This window comes from Bidens hawaiensis, unplaced genomic scaffold (genome assembly GCF_021521415.1).
Source record: "Bidens hawaiensis isolate Kalapana, Puna unplaced genomic scaffold, B.hawaiensis_p1.1 tig00013005_1, whole genome shotgun sequence".
Taxonomy (NCBI): domain Eukaryota; kingdom Viridiplantae; phylum Streptophyta; class Magnoliopsida; order Asterales; family Asteraceae; genus Bidens; species Bidens hawaiensis.
In genome coordinates, this window is record NW_027492091.1 from 735,424 (window position 1) to 745,681 (window position 10,258).

A 10,258-nucleotide genomic window follows, 5' to 3' on the forward strand; every position below is an offset into this window, starting at 1 on the left:
TGAATCATCATTTTCATACATAGATAGAAGATTTAATGCATTCTCCCCCTGTTTTGGTGCATCTGAGGTCTTATCAACCTCAGATTTCAGGGCTTGAATTTTCATTAATGCGTTCTTTAGTTCATCTTCAAATTCTGTTAGACGATTTATGTATGAGTCATGGAAAATATAGTTGAAATCCATTTTGTTACAAATCCGCCCAACCAAAAGTAGTGCATGTCTTGGAATAAATAAAATAATTAAATGAGGAGAAAGGGGGGGGGGGGGGGGGGGAGGTGTGCAGCCAAAAGATTCCCACCAAATTCAAACTCAAGAAATCTATTTTATTTACTTGTGCTATAACATAACATAACTGCAAAATCCAGTATGCATTGCATATTGTTATTTAACCAACTTAAATAAATTCGTATATGCAAAATGCAGTAAGTCTTGCATATTGTTATATAACTAATTTAAATAACATCGTATATGAAAAATGCAATATGTAGTAAGTCTTGCATATTGTTATTTAACCAATTTAAATAACATCGTACATGAAAAATGCAAAATCTCTCATAACATAAATTATCCATATAATTTATTTATCACCCAAATGCAAATATTTAGAAGCCCAACTTCCAAATATTCTAAGTGTTGATATTTATTTGTTAGATCATATCTTAAATAAATATCGTGGTGTTTGTCTAGCTTGTTATTGGGTATGACACGACTTGGATCATAACGTACTAGCCAAATATGTGTCTTCAGCAGACCGATTCCAACAATCTCCTACTTGCACAAGATACATAGAAGATTGATGCAAATAGCAAATAACGCCTAACAACTGTTTACTACCCCTAATACGTATGACGAAGTGCCATTCAATAACATCATCCCCTTCAAGTCCCCAACTTAAAATGATTTGGGTGAATATATCATTTATCCTTTTGCCACAGATGTCATGTTAAATGCAGAGACACAGAGTGATCATTCTCTATTGATTTCACTTAGGAGGCCTTAGACATCTTACTCTCAACGAATAAAAGGGAAAAATCCCCTTTTGACTACATACGTCTATCACAATCACCTCGTTCCATACCTGATCTTAGCCTTATGTACCGTCATGTTTCAGAGCAGCGAAGAACTAAGTCAAAGCATAATATTTGGTGAATATCAAGACCCAATATGTATCTCAGGCCGGAGTATAATATGATATTCGCCTTTACTTAAATTTACCTATGACCACCTATCACAAGGATTCCATGCAGTAACATTTGAGGGCGGGCCAGTCCAATATTTATATCCCATAAATATCTATGAACCTTGGCAGCAAACCCTTGCTCTATATTCATGCCTTATGAATATCCACCAATCCAAGTTCATAATAGTCTTACCTTCATATTTGTTTCCACAAATATGAACGACTACGGAGTTTTAGATTAATTAACTTATTCATGGATTTAAGCATGCAAAAATGGAAGATAACTCAAAATGTTATAATCATAAACCATAATCATATGAATGAGTCAAAATAATAATTGTTCTGTTATCCAAATACTAAATAGATCAAATCCAATCACTAGAATATCGAAGTCCTAAGGCGCAAGTATGACCCTTATGCTTCGACCTTTCAAAGACTTCGTGAGTGGATCCACAATGTTTTGATCGGTGTGAACTTTACAAATACATATCTTTCCTTTTTCAACTTCATCCCATATGTAATTGAATCTTCGCTCAATGTGCCTTGTCATTTGATGTGCACGGGGTTCCTTGATTTGAGCAATCACACCCTCTTTGTCCCAAAAGATCTCTAGAGGGTCCTGAATGGTACTGACTATCCCTAGATCTGCAATGAACTTCCTTATCCATGCAGCTTCTTGAGCTGCCAATGAGGCGGCGATGTATTCCGATTCAGTATTCGACATTACTACCACATCTTGTTTGGCACTCTTCCAAGAGACTGCCCCACCATTCATAACAGTCAGTTTGGAAACTCGCATCCGTGTAACCCTTTACAAATAGTTCCTCCTCACCAGAGCCATATGTTAGAAACATATCCTTAGTCCTTCTAAGGTATTTCAGTACGCTCTTAACAACCATCCAATGGCTACTTCCCGAATTTTGTTGGAATCTACTTGTCATGCTCAAAGCGCATGAGACATCCGGTCTAGTGCATATCATTGCATACATGATGGATCCTATAGAAGATTCATATGGGATTCCTTTCATTTTCTCTTGCTCATCCTTTGAGCTTGGACATTGAGACCTACTCAATATCGTTCCACTTTGAATAGGTTTCTTAGAGTTCTCCATATTGAACATTTTCAAGATTTTATCGATGTATGCACTTTGGTTTAACTCTATCAACCGCCTTGATCTATCCCTATAGATCTTTATTCCCAAAATATAGGCGACTTCACCAAGATCCTTGATGGAAAAACAACTCACAAGCCAGGATTTTACACCTTCCATGGTTGGAATGTCATTTCCAAATAGTAGTATGTCATCAACATACAATACTAAGAAAGTAATGATGCTCACACTAGCTTTCTTATACACACAAGCCTCATCAGTGTTCTTGATGAATCCAAATTTCTTAACCTCTTCATCAAAACTGTGATTCCATTTTCTAGATTCTTTTTTCAATTCAAAGATTGATTTCTTTAACTTGGATACTGTAACACCCCGCTAAAACGGAATACGCCCGAGTGTGACATACAGATTGCTCAAAACACATGTGAACCTATTAAGTGATAATATTACCATTAATTGATTTACACATCAAGTACATAAGTTTGTAACGAATAATACAAAGAAAATACATGAACAATTGACATCCTGTCCATTTATTAATATAACATAAGTACTAATGTCTTCTTCTCATGATATTTTCTAATCGTTGTGCCTAGAGCATATATATAAAATAATGTCAACTAAATGAATAGTTGGTGAGTTCACACAAATTTTGATAAAAGTACATAAAAATCTACAATTCTATGCACAAGTGTAAATGAGCAAGTAAGTTCATTTCCAGTTGGGATTGTGCACCAATGTACTCGGATAATAGCGCAAGTAAGTGTCCTTTTCGTTGGTAACAACCAACGTACTCGGATCGGGGGTCCCAAAACCACTCATAACATCGAGGTCCTGAGTGCACAGGGGGGCGTATGATCATACTTAATGAGGAAACCATGATCACGTAATCTTTGAGCAAGTAAAGCAAATAAACACACAAGTTCATGTAACGAATTTTCGTTTGTAAATAATGAATAAACGAATTTGTAATTTGGATAGGATATATATGCTACCCCCAAGAGTAAAAAAGGGGGTGTCAAGTCACCTTTAAGTTGAAGACAAATTTGAAATAAAACCGAAAGTGCATAAATGAAACCGAAGCAATTAAACGTTATGAACTAGAAGTAAAAGCTCTAAATTAATATTAACTAACGACTTATAAAAAGTAGATAACTCGGGTTCTCGGGATTTTGAAGTGTTGAATGTATATTTATTATAGAGTTGGATATTATAATATTATTTTATACATTAACGAATTTTAACGAATTTTAATGAATTATTAACAAATTATTAATTTAATATTAGTTTAAATTATAAGATTAATATCCTGTTCGAATATTTTAAGGGTTACAGGAATATTGGTGTCAACGATATATTTTATTTTGAAAACCCAATATGTTAACGAATTTAAGGTTTAACAAACAAAAATTATCTAAACAAGAATATATATATATATATATATATATATATATATATATATATATATATATATATATATATATATTTTAACTAGTTTTTAAACAAATTGAAATCGAGTTTTGTCAAAGGCTTTGGTAAATATATCTGCTTTCTGAAAATCAGTATGTACTTTCTCAAGGTCGATTAATTTCTTTTCAAAACAATCCTGTATAAAATAATATTGAATTTCGATATGTTTCGTTTTAGAATGTTGTACGGGATTTTTGGTGATACTTATGGCAGCAGAGTTATCAATCAAAATAGGAGTAATTATAAAACTTCAAACCGTAGTCGTGCAGATGTTGTTGAATCCACAAAACCTTGGATCAGCAACTCGAGACTACAACATATTCTTCCTCAGCGGTTGAAGTAGAGACCGTCGTCTGCTTCTTACACTACTAGGAAACAAGCCGGTTTCCTAAGAATTGACACCCTACCGTAGTTGATTTGAAGTTAATTTTGCAACCTCCGAAGTCCGAGTCTCAAAAGGCGGTAAGTTCAAAGTTGTCGTCCTTGGGGTACCATAACCCGATGTCTGGATTTCCCCTCAGATACTGAAGAATTCGCTTGATCGCTGCTAGGTGAGTCACTCGTGGACTTGCTTGAAACCTAGCACAAAGACAAACAGCAAACATAATGTCGGGGCAAGAAGCCGTTAGATACATTAAAGATCCGATCATAGCACGATAGAGGGTAGGATCAACGGTGTCCTCCAATTCATTCGGTGATAAATTGTGACCCACGGGGAGAGGAGTTAAAGGGATTTTTCCGGCAGATATCTTAAATCGGCTCAAGACATCGTTCACATATTTGGTCTAGTGAATAAAGATTCCTTTCGCAGACTAGTGAACTTGCAACCTTAGAAAGAAGTTCATATCTCCCATCGAGCTCATCTCGAACTTTGTTTGCATGGACTTCTCGAACTCCTTACATAACTTGTCGTTTGTAGACCCAAAGATAAGGTCGTCGACATAAATCTGAACAAAGAGAAGATCATCACCAACAGTCTTATAAAATAAAGTGCAATCAACAGTCCCTCACTTGAAGATGTTATCAGTCAGATGGTCGGCAAGTGTGACATACCAAGCTCTCGGGGCTTGATGTAGACCATAAAGGCCTTGTTTAATCAGTAAACTCGGTCCGGATAATCAGGATCTTCAAAGCTAGGAGGATGTAAAACAAACACTACCTCGTGTAGTTCACCATTGAGAAAAGCACTTTAAACATCCATTTGATAGACCTTGATATTCTTATAAGCAGCATACGCCAGAAAGATAAGAATAGACTCTAATCTTGCAACCGGAGCATATACTTCAGTGTAGTCAATACCCTCTTGCTAATGAAAACCTTGCAACACTAATCATGCCTTGTTCCTCACGATCACACCATGATCGTCTTTCTTACATTTAAATACCCACTTAGTCGGAATAGCTTTCTTGACTCTAGCGGGTTTGTCGATTAAATCCCAAACACCCAAACGTGCAAATTGTTGTAATTCTTCTTGCGTGGCTTCTACCCAAGAAGGATCTTGAAGTGTCATACGAGGCATTGTTTAAATACAAAGACTAAACCGCCTATAACTTATTCGATCGCTACGGACACCAAAACCGTGCACTAACAGACCCTCCCTTTTCCGTAGCTATCGAATACTTTATCCTTGAATACTTTAACTGCAAATCACCAGTCACAAACCGTGAACTAACAGACTCCCCCTTGACTGATGATTTTAGGGCTTGTGCAGACAAACAATCTTTAAATCTTTTTCAGCAAACTAATAACATGTAGCTTCTCATATCAGATCTCCCCCTAAAAGTGAGCAACTCTTGGAGATCATTCCGATCATCCACTGGCGTATGATATGGTTAAATCTTTCAACAATCAGCATCAAGTCATCAGCTATCTGTCAGCACCGGTAAAGAAAACATATCTTTACGTTTAACCTCGTCACACATCTTCATGAACAACTCGATCATTCAACATATTTCACTTCGGTTTTACCTCTCTTGATAACGTGTATCCAAATATACTCTTTGAAGCTCTTCCACATCTTGTTCGCAAAGATGCACTAATGTTTAGGCATAAGATTCAGAGTTCCAACCTTCATTAATAAACCCCAAATGATCAAATTCTTCACTCCAATGACAAGACTCGTATATTCTTCAATAAGATCAACTCGTTCGAGAATCGTCCCCCTCAACAGAAGTAATCCGCCATTTACTCGTAGCCAACATAGTCAGGATCAAGTCCCTCAGAAAGAAGTAAACGTACAGACACTCGTATCCCACATAGTCAGGTTTCAATCTTGAACAAATCAATCACCAATCGAAAAACAACTGCAGCCTTGAACTCAGTTAAACGCAGCTTTTCAAACACGAATTACCACCCGAATTGCAGTAATTGTTCAAGAAACCTTGCAAATGTAGGAAGATACAAGCCAAATAATCTCAAATGAAAGTTTTATCTCCCCCTTTCTTGACAAATTCGGCAAGGTCTTAAATAATCTTCAAGATTCTCAAACTAACAAACTCCTCCTTAAATTACACGAAATCTCCCCCTCAGCCAGTCGAAACGCATAAACAGTCAGCCGGAAAATATATTACCAAAATTTGCAAGAAGAGTCTCCAATACATTAGGAACATCCTAGAAAAATTTCGATTAAGAAAATTTTTCCGATTTTCCCGCCAAAAATTCATCGAAATTTTCCAAAAATAACGATTAACGCCAAAATTTTCAAAAATGAAATCTCACACTTACGAGGAGTATTCTGGAAAAAATTCGAGCAAGAGATTTTATTTTATTTTATTTTATCATTATTTTTTTAACGAATTGCCTCTCTAATTCGTTATAAATATACACTTCATTCATTAACTTAGTTCGTCATCTTCATTCGTCAACCAATAACTCATTCGTTACACACTTAAAGAATCAACTCAATTCGTTATAAATTATCATTCTTAATTCGTTATAACAATCTTCATTCATTATAACAGTTACACGAATGGCCTCCCATTCGTTAAGAATTCCAATTCGTCATACACATAACCTTAATTCGTTACCAGTACCTTAACGAATCACCTTAACGAATTGCTTTAATTCGTTATATTTAACTTAACGAATCAGCTTCACGAATTGCCTTAATTCATTACATATACCTTAACCAATTAGCTTAACGAATCACTCTAATTCGTTATCATAACCTTAATGAATTACCTTAACGAATAATCTTAATTCGTTACTTTTCCATAAAGAATTGCTACAGTAATTCGTTAGACTTTCCTAACGAATCAGCTACATTAATAACGAATCAGGTGGTTGGATCTGAGGTGTTCGCCGAAAAACGAAATTCGCCGGAAAAATCAATTATCTCGCCGGAAAACTCAGATCTGGCCGGAATCTGGATTTTTTTGAACTTCATCCATGGTGAAATCATCAAAACACCATAAATAACCATGAAAATCTACCCGAACACTCGGATTTTCACCACGATTCCGAATATATGAACCATTAAACTTAACAACCATTAATTCAACATCAATTAACTTAACCCATATCATGCTCTTCCATGGTGAAACCTTCAATTCACCATAATTAACCACCAAAATCCACATAAACATGAGGATTTCATTTCTAAACACAAATCCATCATCTAAATAACTTAACACTCATTAAATCATCATAAACCGAATCAAACCATAACCATGCTCTTCCATGGCATATCCTTCAATACACCATAACTTAACACCAAATTATACAGGAAGCTTCATCTTCCATAAATAAACACGAATTCACAAACAAATCCACCAATAACACATTAAATTACTCCAGATCTGACCAAAACCTGAAGAACACGAAAAACACGAAAACTCAGATTTACCTTATTGATGTATCGAGAGCAGCTCCTGCTCAGATACCAATTGAGAGAACGTCATAGAGACCAAGATCTAGCTGCTAATACGATACATCAACACGAAATCGATACTTTAAATATAATACTTTATTGATAAATATGGAGTAAATACTTTATAATACTTTGTACAAGTTTTCAACTAAATTATAAGCATGAGCTCCCTATTTATAGGCTATTTACAATATACGTTAAATACAAAGACTAAACCACCTATTACTTATTCGATCGCTACGGACACCAAAACCGTGCACTAACAAAAGCAATTGAATTTAGTAACATTTACAATTCCAGAAGAATGTAAATCTGCATAAGCACACAATACGTTATTCTCACTTGACGAAGCAACTTGATGACGTGTTTGAACGCCCACATCAAGTTCTCCAATGATGTTTTCTTGTGGAAGATAATTATGAATCCGAAGAGTGGGATTCTCAGGAACAACAATATTTTCAAATAAGTTAGTTTAATGTTCTCCAAGCTTAGGAGTTGAATTATCACTTTCAACTGTATCATCAACATCAGGTGTATTATTAGAAGAAATAGAAGCATTATCAGAAGAAGCTTGAGGATCATCACATGAATCTCCAATTGGAGCAACAGTTGGAGCTACAACATCATTAGAACTTGAAAATCATGGAATGACCAATTGATCTTCAAAGAATGCACGAACCAGGTCTTCATCTGGTTGCTCAGTTGATGGAGTAAATGAACTAAATAAGCCATAATAATCAAACATTCAGTCAGGACCTTTCCCTTGAGTAGGTGTGGTGTACTTTTGACAGTCCACATGATACCATTCCTCAACACAACCAGAAGTGAGATTAAATACCCTTTTCTTTAGAGAAGCATACCCCAAAAAATATCCCTCGATAGCTTTTTCTTCAAACTTACCCACATCCTTCTTCAACATCGTACAAGGGCACCCAAACGGTTCCAAGTACTTTAAGTTAGGCTTTTGGTTGTTCAAAAGTTCATAACTTGTCTTCTTGAGTCTTTTAACAGGTAGAACCCGATTAAGTGTATAACAAGCTGTATTCACCGCCTCATTCCAGAATTGGACAGGAAACTTAGAATCAGCAAGCATAGTTCTTGCAGCTTCAATCAAAGTTCTATTCTTCCTTTCAGCAACATCGTTCTGTTGTGGTACATAAGGTGCACTATATTCTCGGTGAATTCCTTTTTGAATGCAAAAGAAATCCAATAAAGTGTTCTTAAATTCAGTACCATTATCACTTTGAATTCTCCTCACTTTTTTCTTGTATAGTTCTTCGATCTTAGTGATTAGGTTTTGTACTAGAACAGGTGTTTGATCTTTTGAACTCATACATAAAACCCATGAGTATCTTGAATAATCATTGGTAACTACAAGACCATACCAATCTCCAGAGATACTAGCACGATTCACAGGACCAAAAAGATCCATATGTAGTTGTTGAAGAGGAGTATCATTTGAATTCAATAACTTAGACGGATGTGACTTTTTCTTTTGTTTGCCTTTCTTGCAAGCAACACAGTGATCAGATAATTTAAAGTTCTTCAAAGAAACACCTTCAACTAAGTCATTCGTCATTAAATAATTCATCTTTCGAACATGAATGTGAATCATTCTACGATGCATAGAATAGAGTCCTTCTCGGTTGCTTTTAAGATAAAACACGTTTCCATAGACGTTGAGACGTTATAAGACATATTTAAGACATAAATATCATTTGATCGAGGTGATCACATGACAACCATGTCAGACATTCTTTATCAGTAAACATGGTTGTATACTTCTTGGCACAGATTTGCGACACACTCAATAAATTATGGTCCACCTTGTCACAGTAATTGACTTTTTCAAACGTAATGTGACCATTTGAAACTTCACCTTCTTGTGTTATCATAACCCTAGAATTCCCAGCAATCCCCCTTGAATATTTATCACATTTGTTAAGAGGTTGAGATTTCCAACGATATGACGAGAACATCCACTATTCATTATCCAGTTTTCACCAGACACGGTCTTGGATGTACCCTATACACAAAATGAAAGTGATTAGTTCAAAAAGGCAGCCAGGCCTCAGTCTTGGGCACCTTTTGAGTTTCTCTTGGAAAATTAACTTCAACAGAATTCAACTGTTGTTCAACAACTTGAGAATAAGTTATAGGCTTCTTAGACTTTCGTCTTAGATAGGCAGCTTGAACGATATTTGAGTTCACGTTCTTGCATATTGGCTCGGTTGGAACAAACTTTGGTTTTACTTGACCATGTGTTCGTTCACATGTTATGTGGATTCACGTTTTAGAAGATGATGTGAGTATCATCATCACATGACACAGGTCGTTTCAGAATCTCCTTTATCACAGAAACCGGTTTCGATTGGTCCTTGACAAACGAATGAAGGCTCTGAGATTTCTTCTAGCCACAGTTTCTCACCATATGACCTTGTTTTCCACACAAAAAAAAACTTCGCATGTCCACACGATCATGTTGAGATTTGCAAAAACAGATGCCACAGAAGGTTGATAACACATATTCTTAGTAAAACTCTTGGCCAAATCATCAGACGATACAGACTTCTTTTTCATATAAAAGTCATGGTTAGAACAGTTGGAAAAACTTTGCAATGTATCTGT